The sequence below is a fragment of the Macrobrachium nipponense genome, chromosome 9 (genome assembly GCF_015104395.2).
Source record: "Macrobrachium nipponense isolate FS-2020 chromosome 9, ASM1510439v2, whole genome shotgun sequence".
Classification (NCBI taxonomy): domain Eukaryota; kingdom Metazoa; phylum Arthropoda; class Malacostraca; order Decapoda; family Palaemonidae; genus Macrobrachium; species Macrobrachium nipponense.
In genome coordinates, this window is record NC_061110.1 from 22,650,604 (window position 1) to 22,663,593 (window position 12,990).

General features: G+C 46.3%; 1 protein-coding gene and 1 pseudogene across 1 annotated transcript in view; one reads left to right on the forward strand and one right to left on the reverse strand.

The window, feature by feature from the left end:
• The window catches only part of LOC135218345 (ADP-ribosylation factor-like protein 2), a 173,034-nt gene that overhangs the window by 66,687 nt on the left and 93,357 nt on the right, over positions 1-12,990 (forward strand). The window lies entirely within an intron of this gene.
• LOC135218581 (isobutyryl-CoA dehydrogenase, mitochondrial-like) overlaps positions 1-12,990 on the reverse strand; it is a 98,749-nt pseudogene that overhangs the window by 28,396 nt on the left and 57,363 nt on the right.

Here is a 12,990-nt window from a genome sequence, read left to right on the forward strand (position 1 = left end):
ATTCCCAAAAGCACATGATATCAGGGGAGTAGCCACCTCAATTAATTTATTTCCAACATATGAACTTTGAGGATCCTAGAAAAGTATACTGGATGGAAATCCCGACAGTCTTTAAACGGCATTATTTAAAGTCCTTGGAATCTTTAAAGTTTTCAGCAGTAGCAGCGGGAAACATAGTTTCCCCTGATACTGCTTAGTAGTTGTAGTATAGACCATCCGGTTCCTTCTCACCTACATCAGCCAACATGCCTCACCCTATCGTCAGGCTACTCAACACATAGCCTTAGCCGTTGTATCACATAGTGGATTGTCCCTTATTTTTTGCTAGGGACATCCACAATTGTACTGTTAATGTACTTCAGTGTACCTACCCTTATTTTTATGCTAGGGTAGGACACAATATGTTTGTATATATTCACCATTTTATACTTATGATGAACTTCAGTCACAATTTGTTGTTGTATATATCTTGGAATATTGTATTGGTGATGGATTTCAGTGGTACCTACCCTTATTTTTGTGCTAGGGTAGGACACATGAGTTTGTATATTTTATAATTTTGTTAAGTAAATCTCCTTTTTTCCTTATTTTACATGCATCTCTGTAATTTACTGTAATTACCTTTTAAGTACTTTAAGTTTTACTAACGTTCTATTATTTTTGCTATTTAATATAAGTTAGTTTAAGTGCTTAATTTGTATGCTGTAATTGATTTACTTATATTATATCCATCATTTTTAAATTGTTTTTCATTGTTTTCCCTTTTTTCCCATCTTGTCTGTTTTCTCTGGTACTCTTTCATAGGCCGACACGAGCTGAGCCCAGAAAAGGGATTTTGACGAAGGAAAAATCTATTTCTGGGTGATTGGCTCGTGTCGCCCCTATGAAAACCCCCCTTTTTATGTTTGTTTTCCCCCTTGCAGGACAAGATGTTTTTTAAACTGCTTTAATTAAGATGACCGCTAGGGGCGCCTGCTGTCCGTGGCGTCCTCAGTAGTAGTAGTAGAGGCTGCATCGCCCGTTGGTATCAGCTCTCTCTTGGGGGGATTCTGATAGGAAGTTCTAATTGGTGTTTGTCTCGTGGTAGTGTTCCACACTCACCCCTATTATCATACCGACACTCTTTTTAAGAGTGAGCGAGTCAGTTTTTACTGACATTTTTCTTAATTTTGTTTTTCTCTGGTAATTTTAGGCTAATTTTACCTATAAAGAATGGATATTAAGGATACTTTCATAGGGCGACACGAGCCAATCACCCAGAAATAGATTTTTCCTTCGTCAAAATCCCTTTTTTATGATAAAAATGGAATTTTCATTGTATAATAAAATTTTATTGCATACTTACCGAACAATTATACAGCTGTAGGTTCCCTACGAATGGCAGAAAGTCCCTCGTTGGCCGAGTGGATTTCGCACTCGACTACCGATCCGGTGGTCCGAAGTTCGATCCTCGGCACGGCCAACGTGGACCCAGAGGAATTTATTTCTGGTGATAGAATTTCACTCCTCGATACAATGTGGTTCGGATCCCACAATAAGCTGTAGGTCCCGTTGCTAGGTAACCAATTGGTTCCTAGCTACGTAAAAATATCTAATCCTTCGGGCCAGCCCTAGGAGAGCTTTTAATTAGCTCAGTGGTCTGGTAAAACTAAGATATACTTAACTTTAACGAATGGCAGACAATGGATTCAAAACTTCCACGGTGGCGCCGCCGGCGCTGATGTAGGTGACGTCATATCCCTCCACTCGAGGGAGCTATAGGACCATCAAGCCCCTCCAGCAAGAGCGATTCCCGAGACCCTCCTTCTTCAGAAGGAGGAACATTGGCAGACCCCTCCCAGTCTCCTCCTGCCACTTGCACATACGACCTGGTCGATCCGAGGACGGTGCCTGGCACGTAGGACGGCATGGCGGGATCGTGGGGGGGCGCACCCCTCACGATCACTCCTTGTTATCTCCCCCTTCCTGGTGTAACCCGAGGAAGTTGGAGGAACAGGAGAGGAAGACCTGACCCTCCCCCCTCGCTCACCGGCAGAACCGGTGTGCTTGGGGGGCTGCAGGCAATCGCCACGAGCTGCAGGCCTGGTCGTGCCGCTCCCCTGGGGCGAGCGGCTGGACCAAGAACAATTCTCATGGCGTGACGAACCGCTGGAACCAGCCGAGGCTGGTTCCTACGATCGAGGGGACCTCTTACCAGCCTCCGACCGTGGTAGGTCTAGGACCGTCACGGCAACCCTGGGAACCAGCTGGTCGCTATGAGAGTGGCCGCTGGCCTGGCGAGAGTCACCTGAGGGGCTCTTCACCACCCTTCTGCTCCGTGCCGCGTTCCTGGCGCCGAGCGGACTCTGGCGCCAGAACTTTGGCTGTACGGTCTCCCGCGGGAGACCGTACACTCAGAACCTCTCGCGAATGAGAGACCAAGCCGGAACCTGGCATAGCGGCAGCACCGCTAACACCAGGCGAGGAAGTACCGGTGTTAGCCGGTACCCCTCTGGTCCCCGTCTTCTTCCTTGCGGATGGAGAGACAGGCCCTGTTCCCGAAGGAGCAGGAGGACCAGCAGAAGGACCCCCCGTCCCACCGGAGTGGGACAGGCCCTTAGAAGTTCCCGAAGGAGCCTTCTTAGGGGGGGAGGAGCTTCGGCTTGGAAGCCTTAGAAGTCGAAGGGGAAGAGGCGGCAGCAGACGACGAAGAAGACGATGAAGACGACGACGACACCTTCCTCCTCTTCTTCGTCAGCTCTCGCAGGACAGACGTCAGGTCGGCCATCCAGGAAGGAGCCGGGGCTGCTGTTGCCGAAGCAACAGGGCCTGGCTGCACCTGTCCGGACCAACCAGCGTCTGGGGCAGCAACACCGTGGGCTGGAACGAGGTGGGCATGAGCGGGAACAGCGGCAGGAGCGGCAGGAACAGCAGGAACAGCAGGACCAGCGGCAGGAACATCATTAGCGGCAGGTACGGCAGGCAAAGCAGGTAGGCCAGGAGATTTAGCGGCAGCCAGCAACATCCTGAGTACCGGTGGCAGGTCCAGGGGCGAACTCTTAGGGCAGCGGAAGTCTGGGGAAGGCAGCACGAAGAACCCGGGCGGCGGCGGCACGCCCCTCCTTGGTACGGCAGCGATCGGCCCTTCCACGGCAGCTGTTGGCGTCACCGACATCACATGGGGAGTGTAAACCAGGTGAGGAGGGGGGGCGTACCCTGGGGTAGAGATCGTGGTAGTGGTGGTGGTCACCGCTCCATGGGTGACCACCCCAGACCCCGCCAGACACTGAATAAGCCCCTGAATACTCGGCACGCCCTGCAGTCCCAGTGACGCCCACACCTGTCCAAGGTCGTCCCCCACGGAAGAAGCACCTGCGGGAGCAACATTCGGGTAAACATGAGGGGTTCCCTCTCGCGTGGGGGGAGACGAGCCCCACCCCGAGTGAACGGAAGACCCCGAATACACATGCATGTCGGGTAACGAGCGCCCTCCTCTACGCTCGACGGATCGGGCGAAGAGAAGGACCTCGAAAACCCTCCCCGAAGGGGAAGGCACCATACGTGGGAGCTGAGCGGGGGGGCAGGAAAGAAGACAAAGTATCGGTTACCAAGGGAGTCGCGGGAGAGCTTTCCGATGACTCCTTGGCAGGCCTTCGTTCTTCCCGCCCCCGCACAACACCCACTGGACCTCCGACCAATTAGAACAAATGTTACAAGGCTCGGCCCGAGCGCATTCTCGCCCTCGGCACCGAGCGCAAGGGCATGAGGATCTATTCCCGGAAATGAGCGGAATCCTTGATCCATAATGATAATAATAAATGAAAATGAAAAAGAATACTGTACTTACAATTTTCACTTCACTTTCACACAAAAATACAAGGCTCGGGCCGAGAGCATTCGCGCCCTCGGCACCGAGCGCAAGGGCACAATAATAAATGAAAATGAAAAAGAACACTGTACATACTTACAATTTCACTTTCACACAATCACACAAAAAATACAAGGCTCGGGCCGAGAGCATTCACGCCCTCAGCACCGAGAGCAAATGAGGATCAATCTTCGGAAAAGAGCGGAAGACCCCACACTTGCTGCCCTCCACCCCCGGGTACACTCTACGGTTGATGGGGGGGCGCGGGAATAGCTCCATGTCCGATGATCCATAAAATCAATGTAATAAAAGATGAAAAAGACGGTACGTACTTACAATTCACTTTCAAACACTGACAAACCAACTTGAAAAATTCACAACTAAAGCAAAGCATACGACGATGAAGCGGGCAGAGAGCGATGACGAACATGTCCTCCACACACATGGCCGAAAGCAAAAGTGATTCTTCACCTCCCAGTCGCGCTGCGCGCGCACTGTTGGACAAGCAGTTAACTACCGAACTCCCTTGTTTAAAGCTTACGACCGTCCCAGCTGCCGCTAGTTACCTTCCTATTGTAAAGGACCGATGGTTTGTATTTCGTATCAGAAGAACAGATCTATCACAGGTTTCCCCCAGAGTTTCCACAATTCGAGGCATACCACTGGGTTCATCATCCATTCCGTGTGAAGTACTTGCCTCCTGCGGTTCAGTTCGTCCGCGAGAACATTGAGTTTTCCCTGAACGAACCTCGGAATTATTATGGTATGATTCCAATTCGCCCATAATAGCAGGTTCCTTGCCGTCTCGCAAAGAGAAAACGAGTGTCCCTCCTTGTTTCTTTATGTGGGAGAGCACTGTCGTGCTGTCCGAGTGTATCGCCACTACTTTGTTGCGTACTTCGTCCGCGAACTTCAGCAATCCCCAGTGGATGGCGGTCAGTTCCTTACGATTTATATGCCACTGTTTCTGTTCTGCATTCCAAACGCCTGATATGTACTTTCTTTTCCCCCAGAATCGCTCCCCAACCTTGATCTGATGCGTTTGAAAAGAACACTAGGTTGGGGCTCTGCGGGAGGAGGGATCTCCCTTCTGCAAGTCTGTCGCTTAACTTCCACCATTGCAGGTCCTTTATTTCCTGTGTGATAGGGAACACAAAAGAGTCCGGAAACTTCTTTCTGTTCCAATTCGCTCTGAGGAAGAACTGTAGGCTCCTCATATGCAGTCTCCCTGGTGTCACGAACTGTTCTATTGAGGATAGAGTGCCCAAAAGACTCATCCATTCCTTTGCAGAGCATTCCTGGAGAACTAGATATTTCTCTACCTTCTGTAGGCAGACTTAATTCTTTGTGGGGATGGAAAAGCCCGAAAACTCACTGAGTTGATCCTCATCCCCAAATAGACTAATTCCTGACTGGGGAGTAACTGCGACTTTTGTCTGTTTATTAACAGTCCTAGATCCTGAGCTATAGTCAGGGTTTTCTGAAGGTTCTCCGTGCACTTCTCCTTTGTTTGTGACCGGAGAAGCCAATCGTCCAAGTAAAGGGATATCCTTATCCCGACTAGATGTAACCATTTTGCAATGGGAAGCTAGCACTCGGGTGAACAAACTTGTGGTGCGTTCGAAAGCCCGAAAACACAGCGCTCTGAAACTAGGTATATTTGTCCCTGAAGACAAAACGCAGAAACCTCTTTGAGTTTTGGTGTATTGGGATGTGAAAATATGCGTTCTCCATATCGCTGGAGATCATCCAATCCCCTTGACGGATTGATGAAAGGACAGACTGATTCGTCTCCATCTTGAACTTTGTCTTTTGCACATAAAGGTTGCTTACATCTAATACGGGTCTCCATTCCTCCGATGACTTGGGGACAACGAACAGACGATTGTAATACCCAGTGTTAGTGGGCTACTCTACTAAACTCTATTGCTTTCTTTTGCAAGAGAGATGAAACCTCTTCTGAAAGGGCGATGAAACTTCTTGAATTTTCTGAGTATAAGCTGTCAAAGCTATCAGAGCCTGATAACGTTGGCTTTCTCTTGAACAGAATATCGTATCCTTCTCTTAAAACCTTTACGATCCAAGGTTCCGCCCCTCTTGCTTCCCATTCTTCCCAAAACTGATGGAGCCTCGCTCCTACTGGCGCACGAAGGACTGATACACTACTTCTTGGTCGAGGGGTTGGTTGAGGATTTTTTTAATAGATCTAAGGGTGAAACGTGTTCTGCCCCTTGATCTTGGGAAATATCTACCGAATCCCCTGCCCCGAAAGGATTGTCCTCGGCTGGCTGGCGAGGGGTGTACACTAGGGATATTTTCTCTAGTCCGTTTAGTGGATTGCAAGAGAAGATCCTCTGTTGCTTTCTTCTGCAATTCGGAGGCAACTAGCACTACTGTCTCTTCTGGAAACAGGTGCTTCTTATCCAAGGGCGAATACAACAAGGCAGACTTTTGTGTACAAGATACTCCCTTGGATGTAAAAGAACACAATAGTTCTCTCTTCTTTAGGATACCTAACATGAAGAGAGAGGCTAGTTCCGCGGAACCGTCTCTAATCCCCTTATCTAAACAGGAGATCACACCCGAAATGTCTGTAAAAGCTTCCTCACTCAACATTGAATAGCTCTTCAGTTTACGTCCCAAGGCTCCTACTGTCCAGTCCAGGAAACTAAAAAATTTGAATACCTTAAAGATATTCTTAATGAGGTGGTCTAATTCTGACGCCGTAAACATTATCTTGGCCGAGTTGAAAGCCAATCTTCTCACCGAGTCAATAAGTGCAGAGAAGTCTCCCTGGGCGGAGGCAGACACACCCAAAGAGAAAGCTTCTCTGGTATCGTAACACAAGTGTCTCCTGGTTGAAAGACGAGAAGGAGGGAAGCAAAAGTTGACCTTGCCTTGATCCCTCTTATCCTCCAGCCAAAGGTTAATTTTCTTTAACGCTTTTCGAGCCGAAAAGGACAGTATTAGTTTCGGTAATTTCCTGGAGTCTTCCTGGTTGTCCCTCATGTAAGAAGACACTGGAGATGTGGGGGTTACTGGCGAGAATGAATCTGAAAAATTGTCTACAAAGTAAAAAAGCAAGGCTTTGTAGGCAGCGAGAGAAGACTCTTTATCCTCCTCTTCTTCTTCCGCTGAAGAAATAGGTGATAAGGTCTCTACAGGTTGGATAGGGGGTGCCGCAGATTGAATAAAGCCCAAAATGCTGTCTAACTTATTCTGGATGGCTGACAGAGAAGGATCGGGGGCAGCCATCACCTGAAGTCCTGTCGGTACGCACGAAGCTGAAATTGATGACATAGACTGTCCGAGCGCTTCAGACTGGTCCCTCTGTGCACTTGGTTGCATATATACCTGTGGATGCTCGGGCGCTAGTGGGCGGGCGCTAGCGGACGCTCGGGTGCTCGGGAGCTAGTGGACGTTCAGTTGCAACTGTATTCCTGGGTGCCAATGGAGGCTCGGGAGCCAAAGGTTGTTCTAGCGTTACCGTGTAAGTTCTGGGCGCCGAAGGCTGCTCTGGCGTCCGGGCAAACTGTGGCGCTGATGGGCGCTTGGGAGTCGGCGGGTTCTCATACTCCAAACACTGAAGATGTCTCCCAGGAGTCTCGGAATTATAGGAGGGACTGATGGTAGCTACCTGTCCTTTCAGTATACAGGTGCGGACCGGTGCTGAAGACATCTCCGGAAGTCTACTCTTCCCCGTACTCTCAACCTCTGAACGTCTGCTAGAGGAAGACTTTCTCGACAATGACTTCGACTTAGAGGATGTGATCCTCTCACTACGACGTCCCTCTCTTGCTGTATCCTGAGAGAATCTCTCTGGAGAGTCCCAAAAACTACATGAAGGCTGTTCTTTCTGTAAAGGGCTAGCCTTTTTACAGGGGACTGGAGAGGGAGACAGCTTACAAGCTCACCTTTTCAATGGACGGGACTCGTCATGGAAACGCCACTGGCGCCTGGAGAGGACTCCCCGGAGCTGGAAGCACTAAGCGACAGAGGTACTCCTTTAGAGACGCCTTTCCAATGGCGTCTCTGTTGCGATCTGGGATTTGTCAACAGAATCGCCTGATGCGACTGCTCGTGGGGAGACCCCACTAACCTCCCTTGGGCTACCAGTGTGCCTCCTCCCAGGTTCTGGGGAGTTTGACAAGGACCTTTGCCTAGGAAAATCAGTGGGCCGAATAGCAACCTCCTCCACCACACTTACACTTGCACTCACTTCACCACTTACCTTGTCCATTAGAGTTTTCACGGATGCTCCTAATTTCTCCATTGCTTGGAGCATGATCGAAATTTTCTGATCGACTCTTGCCTCTAAATTGGCCAAAGTATCGGGTACGGGTGTGAGAGAGCCAAGATTAGGACTGGGAATGACAGGTGGAGGGGAAAGTTCAGAAAGAGACAAATTATCATTAGACAATTCCTGACTAATTAAGCTTTTTGCTTTACCTCTAGAAGCCGCTTTTCTCTTTTTATCTCTCTCCAACTTGTTTGTGTAACTAGTCAAGATCTTCCAAGTGCTTTGATTCCAATTAATACACTCCCCACAAGTTTGATCAGGTGTACAAGTCTGTCCCCTACAACTTGTGCAAACTGAATGTGGATCATTACCCGCTTTAGTGATCCTAGTATTGCAGCCTTTACTACAATACCTAATCCCAGATGAACTAGTGTCTGACATTATGTAGACCAATTCAAAACTAGTGAATTTCGGTGCAAAAATATTTAAAACTATTTAAATTCCTAAATAGCTATCACCGAAAACAAAACTTCCAATATTCAGAGTACTTCACCAAATAACTCCAACAATGAGCGACGGCAAAGAATTCCCAAAATTTCGCTGACTACTGAAACTGTGTTGACAGCACCAGCCGGCAGAAACAACTGATTTTCGTACGGTGTTGGTTCCTCACTCCCCCAATAGTGGGCGGGGGGGTATCACCTGACCAAAACAAACTAGCGGTTCCACGCGAATTTCAAAAATTTCTTTAGCTGCCGACGGTTTTAGAAACCATAGCTATGTAACTACTTGGTAAGTTGCATACATAAAAAAATAAGATAGTACTTGGAAATTAACACTTCCTACCAAAGTATGATTGGAAACATTATAAATCTACACTGAAGAATCCTTTGGAAATTTTGCATTTTGTACATAGAATTGGTTGTTTCTACTTCTTCCAATTACCTGTTACAAGCCTTTAATAGTTAACTTACGTTAGTCATCACTGACCTGAATTGAACTTCCACCACTGCAGTCACACAAATTTGATAAAACCTAATCAATTTCCCAGAATGTTCGATGTTTTAATTTTATTAAAAATGATGGTACTATAGGATTTAAACATCACCTCACTTTAACAATGAAACAAAAAAATTGCTCAAAGCTTAATAAATTATAAACCATACTAAATAATACATACCTGTGGTATAAAAACCATGAAAAAAAGGACCTTCCACTTTGGCTACACAAAATTTTTCCAATCCCTTTTTTCTTTGTAACAATTATGATTTGACTAATGAAGACACTGCTGCTTGCTCACCAGAATCTGTTTTATACAAAATATACCTAATTGTTTCTTTACAAGTATTTTTCATGAACAGTAAGACAAGCCAGCACCTGATCTTACAAAAGTGCTCACCTGAAATGCTGCAAGTGGTTTTCCAAACTGCTTGCGAACTTTAACGTGTGCTGCTGCTGCCATTATACTTGCATGAGCAGCACCAAGCGAACAGGAAGCTGCAAAAGAGGAAATGAACTGTTAAAATCAATTAAAGTTCCCTATGAAAAAGCTAATTAAATTATAAACTAATAAGAAGATAATGGTTTTTCCCATCCCCAATCTTTCCCAGGGTGATCTACCTTGACAAAAAGTCAGAATAGAATAGAGTGAGAACTATGGAGGAACTATATTACTCCAAAAGATATACAAGCTTTAGTCTGTAAAGTTGAAAAAAAACTTTTACATCTTCCCACTTTGGATTTCTTACAAGGTCGTAAATGCTGCCCCTAAAACCAAAAGTGGAGGGAGCTCTAGAAGACTCCAGTAAACAACTTGCCTCTACCACAAACATAGGAATACAATTACCAATTTTCATCAAAATATTGTTTACATACCTCAAAAGTCTTGCATGTGTACCTGCTTTCCACAAAAATTATACCCAAAATAGGTGTGACATAAATTATATGATATACAATTAACAGGACAGCTGTTCAAAAGGTAAGAATTCATCTTACTTTAACAGATGCTTACCATATCAGCCATTTGCATGCTAATTACTTTTCACACATAATTTAGTTACTGCAAAAAATAATTAGGTAACCATTTTCAAAGGGATTTTTAAAGCAGTGAAGGATGAATTAATGAAAAATGGCAAATTTTTATTCAATCTGGATTTTTCAAAGCTTACAAACCCGAGGTCTAACAATGAAAGGAGTATGAAAACTTAAAATCTGGGAAAAAACTAAAAAAAAGTGTTCTTGAAATGGTAAACATATTTGCAATTATTTTACAGCAATTAGGGATACTTTGGAGCCTGTAAGTACAGATGAAAATGTGGAAGCTATTTAGTTCTCAAGTAGGTCTGAAGAATGAGGTGGGACAAGGCTAATGTAAAGTGATGGGTTTGTAATAAGACAAAACCAGCCCGGGAAAAGCCATTGTTAAGCTCAGAGGTCTCGATAAAATGATATTGTAATGATACAATTAAGTTTGTTCATACTTACCTGGCAGATATATATATAGCTGATAATTTCCGACACCGACAGAATTTAAAACTTACGACACACGTAGTGGGAGTCAGGTGGTTAGTACCCATTCCCGCCGCTGGGAGGCGGGTATCAGGAACCATTCCCATTTTCTATTCATAATTTTTATTTCCACTGTCTCCTGAGGGGAGGTGGGCGGGTAATTAATGTTATTGTTATTATACAATTAAGTTTGTTCATACTTACCTGGCAGATATATATATATCTGTCAGGTAAGTGGCATGAACAAATATATATATCTGCCAGGTAAGTATGAACAAACTTAATTGTATCATTACAATATCATTTTGTTCATGCAACTTACCTGTCAGATATATATATAGCTGAATCCCACCTTTGGTGGTGGGAGAGACAGAATAGAGGATTTAGGAAACACATATGTGCAGATAATTGATATCTTGGTTCCTTACCTGTTAGCATAGCTGGCTTCGTGATTACTGCCACGTAAGTCTGCTTGTGCTACTAGAGTTGCCAGCAAGGTAGAGACCTATGAAGCTGGTGCACTCCAGATGATCTGTCAACAGGGGCGGAGACCACGACGTGACTAGAACCATAGGGACCATACTACTGAGGGCAACGAGACAAAAATACCACCACCTGGCTTAGTTTACCAAAGGTATCCCACTTAACTAAGCTAATGGAAGGGAGACCCGCCCCAGGCGGTCACAACCATAAACACAAATTAAAAACCCCCCTAATCCTAAAGGATAGGATGAGTGTTACCTCCTGCCCCCAAAACAGTGTCTGCAGCAATGTATGGTCCGAGGGAGAAGCAATTTTCGTATGTCACTTTCACCTCCCGCAGGTAGTGTGAAGCGAACACCGAATTGCTTCTCCAAAATGTGGCATTCAAAATATCTTTGAGCGCCATATTTTTGTGAAAGGCTACCGAAGTAGCAATAGCTCTCACCTCGTGAGCTTTTACTTTCAGAAGCTTTAAATCACTATCACTACACTTATTATGCGCTTCTTGAATCGTATTCCTGATGAAGAACGCCAGTGCGTTTTTCGACATAGGAAGATCAGGTTTCCTCACTGAACACCATAAATTGTCCGATGAACCTCTGCAAGCTTTAGTTCTCTGCAGATAGAACTTTAGAGCCCTGACAGGACACAGGAATCTCTCACGTTCGTTTCCAACTATATCTGACAACCCTTTGATTTCAAAGGTCCTCGGCCACGGGTTGGAAGGATTCTCGTTCTTTGCTAAGAACATGGGACTTAAAGAACACACCGCACTACTTTCTGAAAAGCCAATCTGCTTGCTAATGGCCTGAATTTCGCTAACCCTCTTCGCCGTCGCCAGAGCGGTTAGGAAGATCGTTTTCTTCGTCAGATTCCTGATAGAAACTGAATGAAGCGGTTCGAAGTGACTCGACATCAAATATTTGAGTACCACATCCAAGTTCCACGAGGGTACTTTAGGCTGGACTACCTTCCTAGTCTCGAACGATCTAATTAGATCATGAATGTCTTTATTATTAGACAAATCGAGTCCTCTGTGTCTAAAGACTACAGAAAGCACGCTCCTGTAGCCTTTAATAGTTGGAACAGCCAACTTCACTTCCTCTCTCAGATGAAGAAGGAAGTCAGCTATCTGGCTCACAGAGGTTGTGGTGGAGGAAATGCCCTTCCTCCTGCACCAGGATCTGAAGACAGCCCACTTCGATTGGTACATAGCGATCGAGGAGGGCCTCCTTGCGGTGGCAATCGCCTTCGCCACAGGTCTTGAAAAACCCCTCGCTCTGGCCAACTTCTTGATAGTCTGAACGCAGTCAGACTCAGAGCGGGGAGGTTTTTGTGGTACCTCTCGAAGTGGGGCTGTCTGAGTAGATCTTTCCTTAAGGGTAGAGTCTCGGAAAGTCTACCAGGAAGGACATCACCTCTGTGAACCAGTCGGCTGCCGGCCAGAAGGGGGCGATGAGTGTCATCCTCGCTCCTTCCGATGCCGCAAACTTCCTCATCACTTCCCAAGAGGATTCTTGAGCGGGGTGGGGAACAAAAAGCGTATATGTCTAGTACCCGACCAACCAATTCCCAAAGTAGGCGGCGTCTACTGCGACTGCTCCCGGGTCCAGAACTGGAGAGCAATAGAGTTGAAGTCTTCTCTCCTGGACGTTGCGAAGACATCCACCTGTGGACAGCCCCACCCCAAAGGTTCCACAGCGACTGGCAAACCTCTTGGTGAAGGGTCCACTCTGTCGGCAACAGCTGTCCTCGACGACTGAGAAGGTCCGCTCCAACATTCTGTACTCCTGACACGAACCTTGTCAGGATCGTGACTTCTTGCGCTTTCGCCCATAAAAGGAGTTCCTTTGCGATGGCAAACAGAGAAGGCGGAACGAGTGAGTTCCCCCTTGATTTCTTAGGTATGCCA